Source organism: Mauremys reevesii, linkage group 1 (assembly GCF_016161935.1).
Source record: "Mauremys reevesii isolate NIE-2019 linkage group 1, ASM1616193v1, whole genome shotgun sequence".
NCBI classification, from domain to species: domain Eukaryota; kingdom Metazoa; phylum Chordata; order Testudines; family Geoemydidae; genus Mauremys; species Mauremys reevesii.
This window is the reverse complement of record NC_052623.1, coordinates 174,522,595-174,548,297: the sequence shown is the minus strand read 5'-3', so window position 1 is coordinate 174,548,297 and position 25,703 is coordinate 174,522,595. Positions and strand designations below refer to the sequence as shown.

Below are 25,703 nucleotides of genomic sequence, written 5' to 3'. Positions count from 1 at the left end.
GATTTTATAGGGACAGTCCCGATTTTTGGGTCTTTTTCTTATATATGCTTCTATTACCCTCCACCCCCTGTCCCGATTTTTCACACTTGCTGTCTGGTCACCCAATCCCTGACTAATATTGGTCCCAAGACCGATCCTTGCGGAACCCCACTGGTAACATCCCTCAGGCCAATAGTTCATCTTTCAGAACAACCACTGCCTTCCCCCTTCAGCCACTTCTTATCGACTTTACAATTCTTGTATCAATCCCCATTTCACCTAATGTCATTAATACTTTCTCAAGTGGTACCATCTTGAATGCTTTACTGAACTCCAAGAATATCAGATCAACTGCATTTTCCTTGTCTAAAAAAAAATGTATATCAATTTGTGACGGGATACCTGCGGTGCAGTCTGGGACTGTGGGACTTCTGTGCCCCCTTACCTCTCCAACCTGGGCTGTCTCTCACAATGCTTTGCTAGTGACAAGCAGCAAACCCCTCCAGGCGCTGTTATCACTCATCCCCACCACATGTGAAGCCCCACACCCAGCTAGATTGCATGAATGTTCTCAAAGCCACACATGAATCACACAGGGAAAGGCACCAGCCAAATTCTCCCAGCTCCCAGCACTGTGTCTCAGAAATATATTGTCTTGCACTGCTCAAGATGAGCACTTCAGATTTTTTAATTGGTTCACCACTTCATCAAAGTCTGAACTCTCAACCCTATTAGACTGGGCAACATCTAGATTTAGCAGATTCTCACCCCACTTGGTATTGCAGTTCATAGTATACAGGTTTCATCCTTGAAACCTGGGCCAGTACATTCTGTTGGAGTCTTCAGTCTTCTGAGTGTCTTTGGTGTTTGAAGCATAGGTGGGAAAAGGAGAGAGGCCAAGCATATGGCCCCTGTGATCAGAAACCAGGATTTGGAGCTGGAAGGGGCATCGGGCAATGCCAGTAAATGCATCAAGGATGTTGGCATGGTGGCACAAACTCTTGTTCCTGCAGATTTGTGAATTTCAGCCTTGGGTATCTTGGAATGTGGCCCTGGCCTGTTATAGACTGCTACGTTTGATACTGTTTTGGCCCCTTTTTGTTTGTTGTTATGGTTTTGTGATATTTTTTCCTAGTCCTTGTCCCAGATTCCAGCTTTGTGGAACAATATTTTAGAAGTGGATTTTAAAAAGAAAAGAACTGAAGTTCCTTGCTCACTGCAAACGTATGGACTGGTTTTTGTTTGTTTGTTTGTTTGCTTGCTTGTTTGTTTTGTTTTGTTTTGTACCAGTGGGTCTTTCCTAAAGGAATGTCCCATGTGCTTGGGGAACACAAGCCCAGGCATATCTGGTGGATATTGCTGAATCCCCAGGCAAGATTGAGCAATTTCCCTGTGGCCTTATGCAGGTAAGTCATTGAAGTTTAACTCCATTGCTGGACAATGGCTGTTGATGGCTGTTTGACATTTGCCCGGGCATTGGTTACTTTCCTTACTGTTGTCTCTGGTGAGCTAATATCTGGCTGATTCCTCAACTTACAGCATGTTTTACTGGCAATCATACAACACAATCTCTTAACTTCATATGCACTAATGATATACATATTTAGATAGAACAGTGACTTTCACCAGATCATAACCTTTTCCCTGATACCTTACATGGCATGCTTTATATGCAAGATCACAATTATATATAAATGAGGAATATGAGGGTTACAGGGTACTCCCCCAAGGTATAGACTGCCACACAATTATTTTCTCAAAGAAGGAAATCAAGTTTGTCTGTCATGATAAACCCATATTGCATTACATTCCCTTGAACTCCATCAATTTAATTATTCTTTCCTTCAGTTCGTTCTAAAGCCTTGCATACCACTGAGGCCAGATTAACAGGTCTGTAAATTGCCTAGACCATTTCCTGCCCCCACCGCCAACTTGCCCATTCTTAAATATAGGTGCAATATTATCTAGGCTCCAGTCATGTGGTGGTACTCCCCAGCAGATCAGTTTATTAAAAATCCTTGCTACCAGACCAGGATGTGCCAGTTCTTTCAGAATTCTGGGATGGAAATTATCTGTCATCTATCATTTCAATGCATTAAACTCCTTGAGGCTTTCTTCCACCTCAGATGTGGTCATTTCCATTTCTAGATGCTTATTTCCCTCAGGCATCCTGTCATGTTTGATATTATCATCCTTACTGAAAACCAAGGCAAAGTATTCACTTAATCAAGGTATGTCCCCCAACTATCTTTAATCTCCTTCCACTCCACATTGCATAGTAGCACAACCCCATCCTTCCTTATTTTCTTTATATATAACTTCTTGTTATTTATTTTAATTTTCTTGGCAAACGCTAATTCACCCTAACTTTTAGCAATTCTCAGTTTATTCCTACCTACTTTATTCCTCATTTTAACATCCTAGTTGTAGCTTCTTTGCTGATTAACTTTTTTTTCCCCATTCCCTATAGACTCTTGGTTTATGCCTAATAACCTTCTTTGAGGTGGTTATTCATACAGCTAACTCTGGATACTTTTCCTACAAGTTCCCCCACCCTCACCCTCCGCTTGTGATGCAAATTACAAGTTTGTTGTATAGTTGATTTGAAGAAATACTAAGCCTCCTCCATATTTAAGTCCTTGAGCTCTTCAGTCCAGTTGACTTTAACTAATTCCCTTCATTTCCCCAAATCTGCATTTTTTAAATTAAAAAAAACATAGTTGGTTATGTGGTTTTGAATATCCTTCCATTTAACTTAAACTGAATCACCTCATGATCATATTGTCCGAGGTTTGACCTACTGTACCAATAGTTCCAGTTCTTCCATTTTATTTTCCAGACTCCTTTCATTTGTGTACCAGTATTTCAGTTGTTTCCCTTATATCTCATCCAGTTTGCTATCTGGATTAGATTAGTCTTTTCACTATCTGTAACACCTACAAGACTTCTACTACAATCAATGTTTGTACTTTCTTCGTCTTTATTGTGCATACTCTTACCTTGTGGTGTTCCATTATTCCATACTATATCTTAATTTAATTAATTTTCCCGATCCTTCATATTGATGCCAGGAGATTTCACAAGTCTAACCCAACCTTTTTGCTTCATCTCTGAATTTAAAGCCATCCTTATCAGTCGTTCCATCATTGATCTCAAATTAATACCCCAGATTAGGATGACCAGATAGCAAGTGTGAAAAACTGGGACATTTTTTCCTGGGGGGAGGGGCATAGTTGCCTATATAAGACAAAGCCCCTAATATCAGGATGGTCCTGATAACATCAGGACATCGGATCACCCTACCCCAAGTATTTCAGTGGAGTCTATCACTTGAGAAGAGCCCCTTTTTGTGAATGCCTCCCAACATATCAATCATCCCACAGTCTTCCTCACAGCAGAAATCCTTTAGTGTTCTGTTGATCTGCATTATCTTGTCACCCCTTAGCTCTCCTTCTCCAAGGACTGGAAATATTCCACTGAATATCACCTGAGACTCCACTTCTTTAAGTGTCTTACCCAGCTGAGCATAGTTGTCCTTGATCCATTTGTATGGGAATCTACTAGTATCTCAACCCAACATGCAGCACAATCTATGGATGTTTCCCAGTCCCATTAGGATCCATTTCAGTCTCATGTTCACATCTTGTATACTTGGTCCTGGCAGACAGAACACTCTTCTGTTCCCTGTATCTAGTCTTTTGAGTATGGAGTCTCTGATCACTTAGAACTGTCTATTCCTGGTGTTGGCATGAATTTGTCTTACTTTTTTCTCTTGCAGTCTCCTGTATGTCATCCCTATTTTTCCTTAGGTTCTGGTACCTGGCTATCTCCATCATCATCAATCATATCATCATCATCTTCTCTTCTGCAGGAACTGGCTTCACTTCTCTCTTTTCTTCCTCATCACTCCATTTGCTGCCTGTTTTTCCTCTGGTTCCCCAGTGCATCAGACTTGTTATTTAACTTAATTTCATCACTATTACTTGGTTTTTTCCTCTGCCTTGTCCTCATGGTCACATTCTTCCATGGATCATCCACCTCTTCTGTCAGTCCACTTGCATGGCCTTTTTTTAGCAGGTGTCCACAAACACTGAGATGTCTATTCCACCTCCTTTCTCCTTAAAAGGTATTAATCTCCAGATGTCTCTCTGTTCTTTGGATCTTCTCTGCCATGTGCTTTATCAGGTGACATTTCATATATAAACAGCTCCCATCAGATACCCACTCAAGGCTGATATACATTCCAAAGCTTCTGACCATCTTCTTTGTCTCCTTTCATTCTCAGGTTACTTCTAGTGCTGTGCCATCATCGTCATCTCTTCCTAGGAAAAAAAGAAAAAAAAGGGTGAAATCCCCAATGTAAACTCCTACCTCCAAACCCCCATAGAAAATCCACTGTTAACTGCTAACTGTTAGCTATATCTTTCCCAATTTTAACACACATATCTGCTTACCCCAGCAACAGCATCTAATAGAACTTCAGTCACAGTTAATTTGACAAAATATTGTAATACTTGCTTATAGGGTCAGAGATTTATTGGGACACTGCAAGTAACAGCTCAGTACACACAGGTAGGATTGAACTTCCAGCTAACTCCCTAAGTAATATCAATAATATAACATATAAGACGAAGTAACACAAAGATAAGGATTTAGGATACGGTATAGGATACTGTATCTCCACCATCTACTAGTGGAGATACAGTAACCATGACAATATACCTTGACAAAAGGGGTCATGCCAGAATATAGACTGGTTGAAATGCAGGCACTTATAACACATTAATTCCACAGAGAGTGCAAAAATTACCTAGATATTTTCCCCTCAGTTTATCAACCTAACAGAGCTTTTCAGGAGGTTATGGAGCTGTATAAAGACAAACAAACAAACAATAACATAGCTCCTGTTCATATTCCTCATCATCCTCAGGTCATGGTAACTAAGAGCTTGTCTACACAAGGGCTTTAAACTGGATCAGAGCAGTAATCTGGTTTGAAATAGTTTATGTATACATGATGCAGCCCACCACTGTGCAATAATTCTACTGAAGTCCTCTTGCAAAGTGGATTAGGTTTGCTTCAAATTGAATTAGTTCATTTTTTTTGTTTGTGCACACAATCACTACGCACCACCTTTTGTATTCTTCCTTCAGCTATCCCACTGGTGTGCTGCTCTGCTATTACTGACTGTCCATTTACTTGTATTCCCTGCCCTTGTGTCAAGTTTCCAGGATGATACTTCACCCTTTTAAAAGGTAAGACAAAACCAGATTTTGCCCATTTTCTCCTGGATTCCAGTGTATCATTATCCTGATAGCAACTGTGATAACACTCCAGATGTGCCATATAATGTCTTGCACAACTTCTGGGAGTAATGTTAAGACCCCTGATCTTATCTCCATCTGAGGCATAGATTTAGGAAACTTGTGGATCTTCTCTTGTGTGGCCAGCCATAGGAATAAAGACCTTTTTGTGGACATTGCAAAGTAGATGTTCATGCGCTGCCACCTGAGAGACAAGATCTTTTTTTAATTGGGACCCTGACAGCAGCCAGCTGGAAAGTCAGCCCCAATCCTGCCCTGCTACAATGAACTCTGATATCTGCCTTGCATCGGCTGACCCTGATTCCCACCCAGAAACTTGGACTGGGACTGGAGTTGGATACCCTGGAGGCATGTTATTGCCTATTTTTACAATTTATTATTGTTGTTGAAAGAGGTAAGTTAGAAGCCATCCCTCTGTCTCCACTCTGACCCCCATGTGCTGCTTCAAAATGATGCATTCCAGCATGGTGTAGTTGCAGTCCATACCCCACGATCCCAAATTTGCCTCATGCTGCTACACTCTTCTGCTAGACCAGTAAGCCCTGCAGTCCTGTTATTTGGGACCCATCCATGTCCTTCAGCCCATGGACAATTCTGGCTACTAGGACCAGCAGCAACTCCTAATCTCTGCATGTGTGCAGCAGTGTTTCCAGCAGCTCCTAATTATCTCTCAGATCTAACCTGAGCATAGGAACATTTGCACAAAGGAGTCTAGCTCTTTTTGAGCCCTGCAATGCCCCCTGAGAATTTTGAGCAGAGACACTCAACCCCAGAACCCATGCAGATAGGAAGAGCCAGGCACACATTGTATTCTCACCTTTAACTTTATGCATCCACCCCAAATAAAAAAATGATATATTTAAAATGTTGTTAATGTTGTACTTTGAGTTTTGCCTGCACTGCTGCAGTAAATAATGGTTTGTGCATAGTTTGTTACTTAAATGATTTCCAAATACGAAGTTATTTTCCCATTGGTTTCATTAAACTTCATTTATTGTTGATTCAGAATAAAACTGTTTACAATGCATCTATTATGAGTTGTCATTGCATTTAACACAAAAAATTCTTTAAAATGAAACTGAAATAATTCATGCACATAAGGGACATTAAACTTCAGCCACCAACACACAACACCCAAGTGCTCTAATGTCTGCATCCCATCCTCCAAAGGGCTAATATGCTCAGGCACGTGACTCAAAATACAAACATTAGGCATCCCTGACAGCATTCCCACAGGTGTTTGTGCCCTCTTTGAGTAACTTTTCTGGCCACTAGAACCTCTGAGCAAGTTTCTGTTCCTCAGCTTCCCATCTTTCAGTACGGCTTTCCCCATTGCTCTCACAGAAGTTATGCAAAACACACCATGCAGTTATAATGTTTGGAACTTTTTTTCCCCTGAGGCTTCCAACCTATTCCATAAACAGTACCATCTTCCTTTCAATGGCCAAATGCACACTCAGATGCAATTCTGAAACTACCGTTGTGATAGTTAAGTGTTCCTTCCTTCTGTCCAAGCAGCTTGTGTATGGCTTCATTAGCCAACGTGTTGTGATTAGCGAGAGTAACTGAACCAACGTTCACACCTTTAATGTGCACAGCACTCCAGGGGCAAACAGTCCTTTTCTATTATTTCAAATAGTACTGAGTTCTAAAACTTCCTTGCACCATGGACCCTCCCAAACCATCAGTAAGCTCCCAAACATTACACAGCTGAGGCACCACATGTTGGTTCACAGTTGCTGAAACTCCAGGGTCAGTTATGCACAGATATGAAAAAAGTGTAGCCTGCCCCATCCTGAAGTTCTCTCAGTTCTCTCATCAGTGCTAGTCATCCCAGCACTGCAGAATGAGCCTCTCCCACACTTGTTGACCAGGCCCAGAAATGATCAAGGAAAGTGGCCTTTTGTTCCAACAGCTCAGTGTCCTTTTCTTCTTCCACCTTGTCCTGCTATCACTACCACGGAGTATCTTCCTGCTGCCAGAGGAGCTGCTGCTCCTGCCACAGAATATTTTCCTGCTCTCACATAATCTGCTTGGTGGAGCAATTGGTAAACTCCAGTACAGAAGATGTCCTGGAATGTTAAAATCAATTATTATAATTTATTTTTGAAGGGTCCAGTGGGCAAAAGGGAGGGGGAGTAGTACTCTCTCAAAAGTGTTATTACTAGTTTCTGAGTCACTGCTAACTTAGAAGAAAATGATCTTGAATGTTAATGGATCAGTGTCCTAACAGATAAAGTACAAGATAGGGCATTAGTGTGACTTGTAAAAAATTATGATGTAGTTTGGATGGTTGACCTGTGTTGGAAGCATTGCCTAATGGTTAGGGGGTCTGTCCCTTTTTAATGCAGAGGGGTTTTGATAGGGCAGCCCAGGCCCTCCTGCTCCATCAGCTTCCAACCCAGGGCCCTGTGTGGCTTTACCAAAGTTCTGACATCCAACAGCACTTTAAGGCGGCCCTTCCTGGACCACTTCCTACTGCCCATTCCATTGCCCAAAGTTTCAAGTCTGTCTGGACCCAGCAAATAGGCTCTTCTTTTCCCTGAGAGGCTGCTGCAGTATCCCTTCCCAGAAGCTTCCAGGGAAAGTCCTTCTTTCTTCCTTGTCAGCCCCCTTATGAGCTGTTTGGCTTCCTTTTAAGCTCCACTTTCATCTGGTGCATGCTCTGCAGCTGTGTCTGAGCAGGGTCATCTGGTCCCAGAATTTCTCTTTAATCCTTTCAGTCTTAGTGTGGAGCTTCTACAGCTCATCGCAGAAGTCATAGAACTATTTCCTTCCACTAATATCTCTGGAGCATGTTAAACAGCAGGTACTAAAGTTAGACATTTTAGGAAGTCTGGATAATTTGCATCCAAGAGTTTTAAAAGAGCTGACTGGGGAGCTTGCTGGATCATTAATGTTGACCTTCTCTAATTTCTGGGGCACTGAGGAAGTCCTCCAAAACTGAAAGAAAGATAATGTTGTGCCAATTTTTTAAAAAGGATACATGATATGACCCAGATAATTATAGGTTTGTCCACTGATGTTTATCCTGGGCAAGATAGCGGAGAAACCAATCCAGGACTTGATAAAGAATTAAAGGAGGGTAATATAATTGATGTCAATCAACATGGATTTATAGAAAATACATACTGTCAGAATAACTGTGTTTTTTTAAAGTGAGATTACAAGTTTGGTTGATAAAGGTAATATTGATGTAACATATTTAGACTTCAGTAGGGCATTTGACTTTGTACCATGTGAAATTTTGATTAAAAAAAACTAGAATGATATTGAAGTAACATGGCACACTTTAAACAGATTACAAGCTGGTTAACTGACAGATCTCAAAATATAATTGTAAACAGGGAATTATCACCAAGAGGGTATGTTTCTAAAAGGGTACTACAGCGATCTGTTATTGGCCCTATGCTATTCAACATTTTTTTAAAAAAAAATCAGTGACTGGGGGAAAAAACATTACTTAAAGTCTGGACACAAAGGACAGAAATTTGGGGAATGGTAAATAACGATGAGGACAGGTCACCAATACAGAGCAATCTGGATCGCTTGGTAAACTGGGTGCAAGCAAGCAATTAGAATTTTAATACAGCTAAATGTATACATCTAGGAACAGAGTATGCAGGGAAGCAGTAACTCTGAAAAAGATTAGAGGGTCATAGTGGAGAATCCACTGAACATGAGCCCAAGCATAACACTATGGCCAAATGTGCTAATGCAATATTGGATGAATAAGCAGGGGAATCTTGAATAGAAGTAGAGTGGTTACTTTATCTTTGTATTTGTCACTGGTTCAACCACTGAAAATTCTGTGTGCATTTCTGATGCCAACAATTCAAAAGGATAAATTGGAGGGGGTGTTAGCCAAGGTTTTGGAACCCAAAGCAGTGGTATCATAACTGTCTCTCTCCTGATGGTGTCAGGAATAAATCATTGGTGACAGCTCCTCAGTCTGAGAAATGATTGGTACAAACAAGAGTGCTTTTAACTAAAACTACTTTATTTGGTCTCAAGCGCGTGCACACGCGCGCGCACACACACACACACACAGTAGGTTCAGAGCCTCTCAAACATTTATATTTAACCAAAGTTTGAGATGGTTTTGAGTAATCCACAGACAGGTTTCTGGGGGCCCTCCTTCCATTCAGCTGCTGGGGAGTTTAGGTGCCAGTTCCGTGCCCAAAGTAAAGCTTCCTTGGACTGTTCCAAAGTGTAACTTTTTGCCTAATCTTTTATAGCTAACTTAAACAAAACACATAACTCATAGTGACTCCTTGTGGGTCACCATAGTAAGGGCTAGTGGGTCACCAATTCTCCCAATTGCAAGTACTCATTATATCTTATCAAAGCATTTCTAGTCATAATAAACAAACAAACAAACAAACAAAAAACATGTTAGGGGCACTTAAAACTGAGGTCGTCTGTCCAAACATTCCTTCTGTTCTTATGGTACATTAACTGTCTCATCCTCCTATTCTGATTAGCAAACTGCAAACATGCAGCTGTTTGGCCTTGCCTCTCAGAGGCTAAGATTATTTTTAGGTATATGGTATTTAGTTTTCAGCTAGCAGTAGCTGGACAAACAAAATGGCTGACTGCAGTAATGTCAAATTCTGGGGTTACATGCAGTAATTTCAAGTTCTGGGGGTGAAGGGTTCAGAGTAGAGCCACAAGAATTATTACAAATTTAGAAAAAACATGCCCTATAGTGATAGAATGAAAAAGGTCAATCTATTTAGCTTACCAAAGAGAAGGTTAAGGGTGACTTGATTAAAGTCTATAAGTAACTACAGGGAATAAATATCTGACAGTGGGCTCTTCATTCTAGCAGAGAAAGGTATAATGTGATCCAATGGCTGGAAGTTGAAGCTAGATTAATTCAGAATGGAAATGTGAGGTAAATTTTTAACAATGGGAGTAATTAACAATTGGAACCCTTTACCAGGCATTGTGGAGGATTCACCTTCACCAGCAATTTTAAAATCAAGATTAGATGGATTATTTTCCCCCTAAAATATATGCTCTAGGAATTATTGTGGGGAAGTTCTGTGGCCTGAGTTACACAGGACATCATACTAGATCACCACAATGATCCCTTCTGGCCTTGGAATCTATGAATCGTTTACAGACCTGGCTGAATCATCAAGTACTTTAAGACCTTCAGGTTGAAATTACTACATGGAAATGCAAAAGTTTATTACATTACCACTGTTTTATCAACTCAGATCCCATCTAGCGCAGTGGTTCCCAAACTTGTTCCGTCCCTCTTGCAGGGAAATCCCCTGGCAGGCCGGGCCGGTTTGTTTACCTGCTGCATCCGCATGGTTGGCCCATTGCAGCTCCCAGTGGCCGTGGTTCACTGCTCCAGGCCAATGGGAGCTGCTGGAAGTGGCGGCCAGTACATCCCTTGGCCTACACTGCTTCCAGCAGCTCCCATTGGCCTGGAGCAGCGAACCGTGGCCACTGGGAGCCGTGATCGGACAAACCTGTGGACGTGGCAGGTAAACAAACCGGCCCTGCTCTGCCTGCCAGGGGCTTTCCCTGCACAAGTAGAGGAACAAGTGGTTTGAACATTGGCCTGTTAAACCCAGGGTTGTGAGTTCAATTCTTGAGGGGGCCATTTAGGGATCTGAGGCAAAAATCAGTACTTGGTCCTGCCTAATGAAGGCAGGGGGCTGGACTCAATGACCTTTCAAGGTCCCTTCTAGTTCTAGGAGATAGGTATATCTCCAATTATTATTTATGTGGGTACTCTAATAGTTTCTGAAGTCTTTAGCAGCTTTGAGACAAATCCTATTAGTATTAAACACACATTGCGTTCTGCTGAAGTAATTGAGATTATTCACACAAGTGAAGTAAATAGGATTCTTCTCTGATTTCCAGGATTTTTTCTTATTTAGAAACAAAATTTCTCTATATAAAGACCTGACCAGAAACTCAAAATAGAGTAGGTATGTCAGTTGTTTTGTTTTCATCTACTTAGGAGTTGCCAAATATTCAGATTATTATATCTCATTAAAATAAAACATGTTAAAGAAATATGTTTTGAAAGTCCCAGCTGTTCCATAAATATTTGATTTTGTCACTTGATATAGCAGAACACAAATAAGATCATCTTTGATTTAGCTCTCTGGTGGCTAAAATATTATCTTTACATTCCTTTTAATCTTCTAGGGAGCATAAAGAGGCTTAAAGCTACCCCTGCTCTTTCCCCCTCAAATGGCAGAGTAACTGAGAATGAGGCCCATTAACTCTACTAACTGGGGCCTTTTAAACTCCTTTTTCCTGAGATATGCTCTGCCCATGAAATGGTTTGCATCAGATTAGAGAACTCTTCAAGTGGCACTTTTTTCCAAAGGGAGTGGTCTAGTGTTTCCCAGAATAGTGGATTATGAAAAAAAAATGTGCAAAATGGGAAAGGCAAGTAATTATGCATTCCCAATGGGACATGCACAATTTGAGAAAAGAATAGCAAATATACATGGCAAAAATGATTACATAATTTCAATCGTGTTATCTTCTAGTTTTTCTCACAAGTTCATAAATGCTTTGGAATGCCGTGATGGAGTAAAGTTTTTATTTTTTGATGATTGTCTAGTGATGATCCAGTTGATGATTTATTCTGAATATAAAAAAACCTGAGTATTCGTGATTCAGAGGTGTTTTGATCTGAATCCAGATCCAGACTGATACCGAAAGGAAAAAAACCCAAAACATAAATACAGAAGATCTCCTGGTTTTGTTGCATGCTTGGAAACAAAGTTACTCAATGTTCAGTTTTCTGCTTTTCGAAAAATCAGAACTCATCGTATTTCCCACTACAGCATCAGATCTGGGGAACAGATACCAGAAACCATGATGTTGGGACACATCTCCCCCCACCACCCAAAAAATCTAAAAAGAACAAGCATCTTTTTTTAAAAATACATTTATGCAGCACTCAATGTAATTAGGCCATTTTGCTCAGTGAGCAAATTTTTTCTTTACATGAAATCACCAATCTGGCATGGCAATAGAGAGATTAATTGAAGTCTAAGGATAAATCTCCTAGATGACAAGCAGCACATACTCAGATGTGCACACTTGTTTTCCTCCCTTTATTTATCTTAAAATAACCTCTGTACAGTTGCTGGGGGAGGGGGGGAGAGGAGGAGGCGTGATCTCTGTGAGGTCTCAGTATTTGTCCATGTCTAGTATAATGCCATTTTATTCATTCTTTTAGAATGGACCCAGGAAGAGGAGAAAATATGTTTAGTGTTTGTAAGAAATGGTAGATTAAGACTCTTAGCCCGGTAGGTAGATCAGATAAAGAAAAGGCATAAGCAGTTCAAGCTTCCCTACATTATCTTGCCAACATGATAAAACTCCATTCTGGAAAGACCACCATCAATTAACGTAGTTCAGCTTTAATACTTATTTAATCTTTGACATCTTTGCAAAGGCTGCCAGGAAAGAAACAAACTAGTGCCAAGTTGTGAGACATGGACATGTATCAATTAGGAACAGGACAGAGATCACTCATGTTATATGCTGTACACTTCTGAACAGACTGGCTCCAAGCTCACAACTGTATCCATTAAAGCAGATCACTACCCCGTATCTTAAGTTACCATCTGAGGGCCTGATGGGGGTAGAGACTGCACTGCAGTGGGGAATCCCACTGATTTCAATGCATCTCTGGGTAGATCCCATTGCAGGATCTGGCCCTCAGATGGTAACTTTTCATCATTACTCACACAGCATAGATTGTAACTAGTGACCTATGAATGAAAGGCTTCTTATGTAATTACTCCTCACCAAAGCCATCTAGTCACTTTGCAACTTTATATGGTTAAAAATAACTCTCTAAATATTGCAAATACAATATATCTCACAGTTCAGATGAAACATTTGCTAAAAAACAGTTCTGGCCAACATTCAGAGATATTTATACACTTGATTATTTTGTCAGTTATTATACTGATTATAACTAAGCATTGTAACTATGTAAATATGAATGTCACCATAGATTTTTTTTAAAATCTGTGCATGTAGTTCATCTAATGATATACGTGTATTTTTGTCTCTTATTTTGATAAACAAGCTGGGTCAGATCATCAGCCAGTATAAGTCAGAATAATTGTCAACTTAGCTACACCAGTTTCCATCAACTAAGGATCTAGCTACTCTTTCCTGTAGAAACACTTTTCTTCAAAAAAATAAATAAATGTATGAACATTAATAAAAATAATTTTCCATTTTTCAGTTATGATAGCTTAAAAAGTAAAAATATGTAACCTAAAGGACATTCGAGAGCAGGACAAGAAAGTTACAATTTTTTACTACAGAAGTATCTAGAAGTGCCAGATGAGATGGAGTCCAAAAGTGCTAGATGTTGTGCATACACATAATAGATAATTCTTCTCCCCAAAAGCTTACAATTTAAATGTAGCTTAGTATAATATATTTGTACTAATATATGAGTGTTTTGTCCAAATGTGTAAACTGAAGTGAACCACAAAATATTGATATGTGGAATTTATCCGTTTTAGCATACAGGGTCTTGGATCTAACATTAAAATTTAGGAACCTGCATTTTCTCTAGGCATGCCTAAAGTAAAGAAAATACCCCTTTATCCATCTGCAACATTTCTACTTGGAATCACATAATATATAAGATGCATCAATTATTGGGACTGTGTTTGAAGAAGTCATCTATTCAGTGAATGTTCATAAAAAGACAGAAATTAGTATTTCAAATCTGATGCAGATTTAAAATAGATTTGACTTGTATTGTTAGAATGGGTGACATCACTTTTAAAATATATTGGCTTGGGTGAAATCCAAACTGTTCTGCCAGCTTATTTTACAATGATGTCCTCACTCTCAGAGCAATGATAAAAAGCCTTAGCCACTGGAAGTGATATGAAATATTCTTATATTAGAACATGTGTAGGCACTTTTTGTCTTCCTGTCTCCCAAAAAAATAAAGTCTCACCCATGTCTAATTACATATGTCAAGCCAGGCCTGAAATTGAAGATTTGTCCTGAATAGTTAGGATACAAAATTGGCCAAACAGTGAATTTGAAAGCAGTGAACTGGTCCGTATTCTTGAGCAGAGCTGTGAGTAGGGGAAAAAAAAATACGATAACTCATTTCAAGATTGAGCCTGAAAAGTTTATGGAGGAGATGGTATGATGAGGTTGCCTACAAAGGCACATCATCCATCCACATCTGTTATTAGCAAATCTCCAATATCTGGAGACAGGACACTAGATGAGAGGGCTCTGAGTTACCACAGAGAACTCTTTCCAAGGTCTCACCTCCAGACACAGCATCTTAACTAATTGCCATATTTGGGATCAGGAGGAAATTTTTGCCCAGACTAAGACCCTGTTTTTTTGGTTGTTGTTGGGTATTTGGGGTTTTTTGTTTTTGGGTTTTTTTTGGCTTTCCTCTGTAGCATGGGGCATTTCCTGGTTTAAGCTAGCAGATTGGACCTCCTGGCAGCCCCTGGTTTTAAGGGGGGGAGGGATAGCTCAGTGGTTTGAGCATTGGCCTGCTAAACCCAGGGTTGTGAGTTCAATCCTTGAGGGGGCCACTTAGGGATCTGGGGCAAAAATTGGTCCTGCTAGTGAAAGCAGGGGGCTGGACTTGATAACCATTCAAGGTCCCTTCCAGTTCTAGGAGATGGGTATATCTCCAATTATATAAGTCCTGGATTCTTTGTAACATGAAGTCTTTAAATCAACAGAGATTATAGGAGTGAATGGGCAAGGTTCTGTGGTCTGACAGAGGTCAGACTAGATTATCATGATGGCCCCTCCTGGCCTTAAAGTTTGAGTCTATAATAACTGATTTTGTTTGTTTTCCCCCAACTGTCAGCAAACAAGCAAAAACAACCAAGTACAAAAAACTTTCAATGTATAAAAAGCTGGAAAAAATCATTTAAGTAGTAGCATTTTTATGGTATTTACTTTTAAATAAAACATGGAAAGAAAATTCAAAATAAGTAATTTTTAAATTAAAAATCAGAACATTTAATTATGAAAATGTCAAAATGAAGTATTTAAAAACCCTGAAAAAACTTTGAGAATTTGACACAAATTTGTGAAATATTTTGGACAACCCAAATCTGCATTTTCCATCCAGCTATGAAGAAGCAGGGGGTCTTAGATTTCATCTAAATGCTTTTACATCAACCACATCATAGATTAAACCAGATTAAGTATCTTACTCAAACAACCCCTAATATCAATCATTCTCCATGTCTCTCTCTAGCCTACTTCTTGTTAGACACCAGCAGGATCCACAAGGTACCATTGCACCACATGTAATTTACTTCAGGAAAAGTCAGAATCGCTGACAGGGATGGCCTCATGGGAGAAATACTGAAATAATAGGAGATCATTGAACTCTGATTGGCTAGCTCAACAACACATCTCCAGGAACTATTGACCCTGTGAAAAGGGTCCCTTATCAGTTTGGGAATATTGTCAGGTACTGGCTATCCCTAGCTGTATCTCTATCTTGTTAGGATTGCCTAAAGGTAGACAGTCACAAAACAACTCTTCCCCAGTGCCAGAAAATCTGATCAACATGATTTAGGAAGGTAGCAAATAGTCACGCAGTGTCTGATTACTCCAGTGTGCCCGGACTCAAGGCACAAGTTTAGGTTGTGAGTAGACACACCCCATTATTCCATTGGTCAACACAGACTAGCACCATGAACTATTTATATGAAATATAGTTGATCAATATTTTATAAACGAAAAGTTGTTTTGGTTTGCTTTGTCTCCCCCTCCCTCCAACCATCTTTATTCTTTTTTTTTTAAAGAAATGGTTTTCATGGGGCGGTTGTAAATTTTCTTTGTAAGTTATTTAAATTGTTATCAAAATGGTAATCAAATATTTTGTTTCATAAAAACTAAGGTTTCAGTTAAAAAAAACTTTCACAACAATCCTAAAATATGTTCAAATAATAATATTTAAATTAAAACACTGGGGGAAAAAAAGGAAAGAAAACCCTCTGAAACAAAACAACTTTCAACTTTGGAATTTCTCCCCTCATATTTTGACTGGCTCTGACACATCTTATCATAAAATAATAGAAGAATAGGGTTGGACGAGACCTCAGGAGGTCAACTAGTCCAATCCCCTGCTCAAAGCAGGACCAACCCCAACTAAATCATACCAGACAGGGCTTTGTCAAGCCAGGCCTTAAAAACCTCTAAGAATGGAGATTCCACCACCTCCCTAGGTAACCCATTCCAGTGCTTCATCACCCTCCTAGTGAAATATTTTTTCTAATATCCAACTTAGGCCTCCCCCACTGCAACTTGAGACCATTGCTTCTTGTTCTATCATCTGCCACCACTGAGAACAGCCGAGTTCCATCCTCTTTGGAACTCCCCTTCAGGCAGTTAGTGGCTGCTATCAAATCCCCCCTCACTCTTCTCTTCTGCAGACTAAACAAGCCCAGTTTCAGATCATCCAGATCATTAATGAAGATGTTGAACAAAACTGGCCCCAGGACAGATTCCTGGGGCACTCTGCTTGATACCAGCTGCCAACTAGACATCAAGCCATTAATCACTATCCATTGAGCCCAATAATCTAGACAGCTTTCTATCCACCTTATGGTCCATTCATCCAATCCATACTTTAACTTGCTGGCAAGAATACTGTGGGAGACCAAATCAAAAGCTTTGCTAAAGTCAAGGTATAACACGTCCACCACTTTCCCCATACCCACAGAGCCAGTTATCTCATCATAGAAGGCAATCAAGTTGGTCAGGCAGGACTTGCCCTGGGTGAATCCATGTTGACTGTTCCTGAATACTTCCTCTCCTCCAAGTGCTTCAAAATGGATTCTTTGAGGACCTGCTCCATGATTTTTCCAGGGACTGAGATGAGGCTATAGTTCCCGGGATTCTCCTTCTTCCCTTTTTTAAAGATGAGCACTATGTTTGCCTTTTTCTAATCATCTGGACCTGCCCTGATCGCCACAAGTTTTCAAAGATAATGGCCAATGACACTGCAATCACATCAGGTCTTCTTCAGGTATAGTGAGGAGTTTTGGAATATCATACAACATCCCAAATATTCTGCTGTGTTACTTGAGCTGCATGAAACGTTCTTCAACTGACTGTATTGCACAATCTAGCAGCTTCAACTTTGAATTGTTGTTTGGGGTCTCTTATGGAATTATCCCATGCCTCATAATCAAAAGGTCTTCTTCTTTGGTGACTCTTGTATTCTTGAATGGGTGGGAAAATAGCTTCAGTGTGAATTCCTCTGCCAACTTCTGTGCACTCTTCAGAATGTTTTGAAATCCCTCATCTGACCGGTAAGACTGTAGCTATGATTTTGCTTTGTCCAGTTGTTCCATTGCTCCAGATATATCAAGGTCAACACCTTGGAGTCGCTTGCTTACAACACTTATTTCAAATATGCCACAACACCAAGCCACAAAGAAATTTGAAGTTATATGTATTTCTGGTGATTCCATTTCCCTCTGCCACTGTTCTCCCACAAACAGTTCCTGTCATAGCATTATACTCCATAATGGCAACTATGGCATCATCTGTCTTCCCAATTTGTTTGATAGGCTTTATTGCTTCCACTCGACTTTTCCGTCCTGTGGCACTCACTGGTTTCAGTGTCAGAGAAGATGTTCCCAGATGAGTTGATGCAGAGAAAAATACATAAATGCTTAGGATTACATTAAAAATTCAGCAGCCTCACTAGAAGCTGATGCTGCATCACTGACCACCAAGTTCAATGAATGAGAACTTCATGGGACAAAAAAAGCTTGAGGGTTTAACTCTCAGATCTGTGTCTGCGCTCCTTCATTCTTTCCTCTCATGTTGGCACCATTATCATAGCCCTGACCTCTCATGTCAGCTTTCGCAATTCCTGTATCTTCCAGCTTTTTAAGAAGCACATTAGTCATACCAGCTTTTGTAGTATCATCAATTCAATAAATCCTAGAAAATGCTCGCTGACAGTCACCATTGCAGGGACATTTTCACTAGGTTCTGTTGTTGTTACAAAATGCACCATTAAAGTCATTTGTTCCGTATGCCTGATGTCAGGTGTGCAGACCAGAATAACAGAGTAATATCTGGCTGACTTCAGATCTGCCACAATCTTCTGTTTGACCTTTGTTGCCAGGAACTGTATGATCTCATTTTGAATTGTTTTTCCAAGGTAGTGGTGTGTGTACATTTCTTGGGCAGTGACTCTTCTTATTAGCTCCTGGAGTACAGCATCCAACTCATCCATCAGCTCCACAATTTTAAGGAAGTTTCCATTGTTTGGCACATACAGCTGATCTGAAGTGCCACACAGTGCTAAGTTTTGGGTAGCAAGCATTCTCACAATGCCAGTGAGCCTTTTCAGAACATTTTGCCAGTAAAGAGACTCTGATGCAATCTTCTCTTGATGCTGATCATCTATGGTGGCCTTTAACCTTAGTCTCATTTTAAGCTCTTTCCACCTATGGAATGCTCTCTGGTGATTTGCTGCCTTCTCATGGCATGCCAGATTTCTAGCCAGATTTTTCCAGTCCTTTGTTACTGTAGAACCTAATGTGTCTGGAACATTAGACTGGAAGGGTTTGAAACAAAAACTGTATGCATCATTCTGGGTTTTTGAGTACAGAAGCCATGGCCTCTCCACTTTGTCACCATTGGGGATTTCACACCAGTAATGTGATGGATGGAAACTTCTATTTTCATTGTCTTTGGGGAACATGAAGTTTTTCACTTGCTGTGGCCCAGGCAGTACAAGGAAGTCCCTCAGGCTAGTGCTCAGGTAGGTCTACAGTCCTGGATCAAATAGAACTAAACTCAGCAGCAGCTGTTTCTTGTGCCTTCACCACACACTTCTCTGATCTACACTTTTCTTCAGGAATGTGCATGGTTACTTCAATTTGAGATGGAGATACGGATGCTGCAGTAGCTGCCAGGTCACCTGCACTCTGACTAACTGGAAGATCAGGCATCTTCTCACCACTCACATCCTCACTGAGGCAGGAAGGCTGACCGTGAACATTTGTGCCTATGGTAAGGCCAGCCCTTCCAGCACTGGTCAGCACCAGATGCTACAGAGGAAGGTGTAAACAACCTCACATTAAAAAGATGTGGGATAAACTTCCCCAAACACTAGTAATTTGAGATTTGATTGAATGCAGAAGCATGGGGTTTTATACAACTCTTTCAAAATATTTGGTAGCATTAACTATTATGACTCTGGATACTTCTATTATCCATATAAATATCTAAGACCTATTTGAATGTTGGGTTGTTGTTTTTTTTTACTTCAACATCATCCTATGGAAGACTAAAACGAAGACGGGGATAAGGGTCAATAATGGGAGGCTGACTCAGTGGTGGACAACCTGCGGCCCATCAGGGTAATCCACTGGCGGGATGCGAGACTGTTTTTTTACATTCACCTTCTACAGGCATAGCTGCCCGCAGCTCCCATTGGCTGGGAACAGCAAACCGTGGCCACTGGGAGCTGCGGGTAGCCATGCCTGCAGACCGTATATGTAAACAAACTGTCTCGCAGCCCGCTGATGGGCCACATGCAGCCGGTGGGCCACAGGTTGCCCACCACTTGGCTGACTGAAAACAGTGTGTCTTGAGGTAATATTTGAAGAAGGAGAGGGAGAACAGGGAAAGATATTCCAGGCAGGAAGTGTGATGTGAGCTGCTTGAATCACAAATGTACTTTTCAAATAAGGAACAATATGGTTCTCATTTACAAGCAGATGTGGAAGCAGAATGGTTTTAATTTCTGCTGAATTGTGAGTAGTTTCAACCCAAAATGATGAATCTCATGTATTATCTGAAAGTATTTAACAGTGTCAATGCGTCTATCACTCTCTGAATTATAGTCCCAAACTCACATATTTCACTTATGAATTACATTTATGGAAGGAAGAACTCTAAAGACAGAGAAACACATTTGACATACAGTATATACTGTAAGCTGTTATGCAAATATATCATTTAGTCACATTTCAAATCTGGTGCATCAGGTGGAATAAAAATTGTTCAGCGAGGAGAAGAGTGAAAAATTGTTCAGTAGGGAGAAAGTCCTCAGAAAATCATTCTAGTGAATGTCAAATAAACAAATCCTTTGCAATTTCTCCGAGAAAAAGTGTTGTTTTCACAGGGTCCTCCTGGCCATGCTGGAGATTAGCTCCTTCCAGGTCCAGGGCCCCATTCTGCTGCTTGCTGCATGCCCAGCTGCTGCTCTCAGTCTCTGAGACTCCAGATGCTTCTTCTTCACGACTTGGCCCTCAAGCCAGGTCACTATATGTATTTTCCCCTTCCAGGGTATCAAAGAGTTTCCTCACTAGCAGTCTTCCCATTCACTGCCCTGTGGTGACCCTCCTCCAGGGGCTAGCAGGGGACCCAGGCACACTCTCTACTCTGGGTTCCAGCTCAGGGTCCCTCTAACCAGCTGCTAAAGCCTGTTCCCTCCAGGACCATACTGCCTTTCCCTGACCCTTTTCCTTACCTTATCTTCTAATTCTCTCCCACTCTTTGGGCCTATCAGTCTCACAACTCCCTCCTGCCTGGGAATAACTAAGCTACTTACCTCTGTAGCCCTAGATGCACCTCCCTTCTGTTAGGGAGTGATTGGCGCCTACTTCCCTGCAGCCCTCTCATTGCTATCAGTTTCCTGCCTTTATAAACCCAGCTCAGCTCATTGCTCCTCAGCTACGCTCCCTCATTCAGTCAGGGGATTACTTAAGCCACATGATTCCCTTCAGCTGTGCCTGTCTGGTTCATTATCCCCCTTCTTAGCCAACATTAAACCTTTCTGGGCAAGTGAAGTCCAAGACTATAAGACCGTTCAAAAAAGAACTGGATACATTATTTTATGAAGGATAGATCCATCAATGGCTATTAGCCAGGATGCTCAGGGATGGTGTCCCTAGCCTCTGTTTGTCAAAAGCAGGGAATTGGTGATAGGGGTGGATCACTTGATGATAACCTGTTCTGTTCATTCCCTCTGGGGCACCTGGCATTGGCCACTGTCAGAAGACAGGATACTGGGCTAGATGGACCTTTGGTCTGACCCAGTATGGCCATTCTTATGTTCAATTGTGGGGTGAAAATCCCATCACAAATATAAACTGTAATTTAGAGAAGTAGGCAGGTCTTGGGATTAAAATACTGGCCTGTGACTCAGAAGATCTTCATTAAATTCTGAATTCTGTCTCAGATTTACTACATAACCTTGGTCAAGTAACTTAATAATATAATTTGGTCATGATAACATCTTTCTCCCTTCCTTTGTCTGTCTTGTCCATGTAGATTGTAAGTGCCTCAGGATACATGTGCTTGTACAGCACCTCGCACAATGGAGCTATAATCTCAACTGTACTAGAATTAATAATAATTTCAGTCCCATCCTTCACATTTACTTTTCTCAGCATGATCACGCTTGATAGAAATCTTGCTAGCAGGACTATAAACAGAGGTTATGCCAATTTTCATAGCTTTGTTTTCTTTTTCTTTCTTCCGTTGTCAACAATAGTCCTTAGATATATGCAAGCAAGCGGGTAACTAATGCCATTATCTTGTTGTAAAGCCACTACACTTCTAACTTTAAGTATCCTCCCCCATCATCCCCACAGCCCAATGTATGCCATCTGTCATTGTACTGCCCATTCTCTGACAATTTCCAATAACTTTCAACACTGCATCCAGCATAACCCTATTGTTTTCCATGAGTTGCTGATACTCCACTTATCTGATCTCTTCTATTTTCTCTCCCTTTTTGTGAGCAAGTGTATCATCATTTTTATTTGCACCTGTTCTTTAATCCATTTGGCATCATCATATTCAATCTGTTTAAAATTACTGTTTAAGGAATACACTTGTAACTGGAGTGTGATTCCAAACTCATGTACACATACTTGCATTAGCTCTCATCTAAACTAGCACTTGAAAAAATAGTGGTGTAGCCATGGTAGCATGGAAAGTAGCAGCACAGGCTAGTCATCCTAAATTTATATCAATAGGGTTCAGGTGGGTTTGTACTTACAGCTGCTAGCTTGTGCTAACCCTGCCACTGCCCAAGATACTATGGCTATCTTACTTTTATTTATTTTTATTTATTTATTTATTTATTTTGCATGCTAGCTCAGATGAGAGGTAGTGTAAGTATAACTGTGCATGCTGGGAATCGCACCCCTAGCTTGTAGTGTGGATGTAGCCTTAGTTAGTTGTTGGCTCCATTTTGTATTAGTTTGTGTCAACAATGGAACAAAGCAAACTATATAAAATAGTGGTTCTATTTTTAAATGAAACCTATGGAGTGATGCAGTCCAAAGTAAATGCAAACTTCAGATCATGCAAAAGACCAGAACAAAAACCAAAGAGAAATCCTACATTCCAGAGATTTAAACAGCTAAAAGGGAAAGCTCATGCAGGTTCCCATGACTTACAGTTCCCTGTTCTATACCTGTCCCTCTCAATACTGCTAAAACATCACAACACATGGATTTTCCTACAGACTCACCACAACTTAACTGAAATACCCCAACATTGAAGGGAGAGATGTCCAACCTCCAGGTGGCCTGTCCTCAGGGAAAAGAGTACTGGACTAGAGAGAGCCCTCTGTTCTAATTCCCATTAGTAACCATTTTGTTTGTTTTGGGAGGAGTCATTTTGAACCCAGCAGGCCCCCACTTATTTTCCTTTGCTAGTTCCCGAGGTCAGCTTTTAGCCAGGGAGAAGATGACAGAGCAACTCTCTAATCTATTCATTTTAATTCATCTTCTTATACTGTGCCCTTCTGCATTGTTTGTATATAACAATGTGACTAGCAGCCTTCATACAAGGTTCTTAGTCTATTCCTCCTCACAGGGTCCACACTTCTGTTGTGGTAACAAAATGTACATAGTTACGCACAGACACTAACTATATAACATTTCTAGCAACAGCAATAAAATGCACAAAGTTTCATAAACTATCTCATTCTTAGTGATGAGCCAAGGAGATCCTTCCACTTACACTTCCCTGAACCTGCAACATTTCTAGTCAATGCTCCTTTTAGGACACTTCAAAAGCCACTGACAATGTAGTGTGAGTAGGGGGAAAAAGATAATGAATCTATAATAAACTGCGGAAGGAAAAAAATGTGCTTTTCATTGTCACACAGTAAAGCCAGTTTGGAATAGCCTTCAGTCTCATTTGGCTTGTTTGAAACCCGTAGGTGCACTGAAGTGCAAAGATTGCTCAGAATTCTTTGCATCATTTGGATCCAAAATTTAAATGTTAGCCAGATGACATTTATACAAGTGGAGAGTACCAATGTGAGAATGTTATAGGAGAACGAACACCAGCTTATCTTTGCAGGAATTATCTGATTTTTGTATTCATTCTAAGAAATAATACAGCAAAGATTGCTTTTTTGAAAACTGATGTCTTATTCTCAGTTGAAATTAACTTTTTCATTATTACTTACTTGCTCTCCACAGGAAATACAGTGACAGACATTATGTTGAACAAAATAAAGGTACTAAGAGAGCTAAATTATTACAATCTCTCTACGTGTTGTATCACTTCTGCCATTTGTTATGATTTAAAAAAAATGAATGGATGAATTCCTGTTGAAGTCAATTACAAAGCACCTAATGACTTCACTAGGGCCAGGATTTCACCCACTGTATCTAGCATGTATCAGACATTATAGAAATGCATTCCATGTGATTAAGAAGACAAATTAATTGTGTGTAATCCATTGTTTTGATGGTGAATTGATTCATATTAAAGGAAGGCAGTGTAAGCATATTATTTTTAGGGGTCTATGAAATTTGCAGCCATGAAAATCAGATTGTGAAATCTGACCTCCCCCATGAAATCTGGTCGCTGGCTGCCCAGTTCTGAAGGCAAAGCAAAGAGTGGCAGCTGCTGGCCAGGTGCCCCGCTGTCAAGGCAGTGCTGCTAACAGCAACTGCGCAGAAGTAAGGGTGGCCTGGTATTCCCATCCTTCCTTCTGTGCTGCTGCTGACAGCGGCACTGTCTTCAGAGCTGGGTGCCTGGCTAGCAGCTGCTGCTCTCCCAACACCCAGCTTCAGGAAGCCCTATCACCAGCAGCAGCGCAGAAGTATGGATGGCAATACCATGACCTCCCTACAATAGGCGTGCAACCCCTCTTTGGATCAGAGAAATGCTGCGGAGACATCACACATTTTTCATGGGTTGTTCATGGCATAATTAGCAAATTTTGCAGCTGTGTAAACATCCAGGAAACTTGCTATATATGTTGTGACCAATACATGAAAAATGTGTGATTTCTTTGCAGTTTAAGTAGACCCCTAATTTTCTTCCTTTGTTACTCACCCCCTACCGCAGTGGATTAATTATCCTTTCATTGCATCCAGTTTATAACATAAGGATTTTGAGTGTAATAAAGCGGTATTACAATTAAGATAACTATTTCAATGGGAGACAAAGTATAGTATCTGACCGATGCAACTGGCATAAATTTGGCAGCTACATTATTTGTCTTTTAAAATTCCACTTCTTGTTTTTGGTCTTAGGAGAGTGGTCATCTGACAGGGATCAGTTTATTAATTTTTCATTTATAGCTTTATGGACAAAGTTTGCAAAAATAGGAGCTTAAAGTTTGAACTTTATATAAACCATAATTAAACTTCTGTCTGAGTTTAAAAAGTGTTGTGTACCCAACAGTTCTCAATGGATATGGTAAGAGCTGCTTTGTACTCAACCCTTTTGAAAAATAAGGTCTCTTATTTAGGTGTCTAAATATGCTTTTAGGAGTCTGGCTTCAGGTGCTTATTTTAAAAAAGTACTGGCTTTGTTTTCATATGCTTTTTGAACATTCACCTTTCAGGATAAATTTACCATGCTAGTGTCTGTCCAGCCATGTATTTAAAAAAACAAACAAACTATGTATTGAAAATCTGTGCAAAATCCCATCAGCTATTTTTGAGTTCTTTGATGGCAAAAAAGTACTTTCTGCTTTTACAAAGCTATATTATTGCTCTTGAAATTGCTCTATAGTTTTTTGTTTGTTTGTTTTTTCATAGATTCAATGTTACTAAGTCAGTAGTGGGTTTTGAGTTTTGATGTCCCAAGAGGCTTGGAGCTATATACTGCTCTCCTAAACTCTTAGTTGTGGATGTAGTCCTGTACTTTTCATACTCCTATTTACATGTCAAATTTCAAGGTTCATCCATTCCTTTTGTTTCTCAGTTAGGTGCAAAAGTGTGGGAATTGTCTATAGACGAACTTTGAAACTTAGCATGAGTATAAAAATAAATATTGAAAAAGAAAGATAAAAAATATAGAATAAATATACCTTTAGTGAGCACTCTCCTTTCTTTCCACTTAGAGAGGCAGATGTCCTGTGGAAAAAAATAGTAC

General features: G+C 40.2%; 1 long non-coding RNA gene across 1 annotated transcript in view; it reads right to left on the bottom strand.

Moving 5' to 3' along the window:
• Positions 1-2,862: 2,862 nt before the first annotated feature.
• The window catches only part of LOC120380387, a 66,394-nt gene continuing 43,553 nt past the window's right edge, over positions 2,863-25,703 (bottom strand). Inside the window, exons 6-7 of the long non-coding RNA XR_005587750.1 lie at positions 25,639-25,684; positions 2,863-4,301 (exon numbers count right to left, since the gene is read on the bottom strand). This is a non-coding gene — a long non-coding RNA (uncharacterized LOC120380387). The remainder of the gene's footprint in view (positions 4,302-25,638; positions 25,685-25,703) is intronic.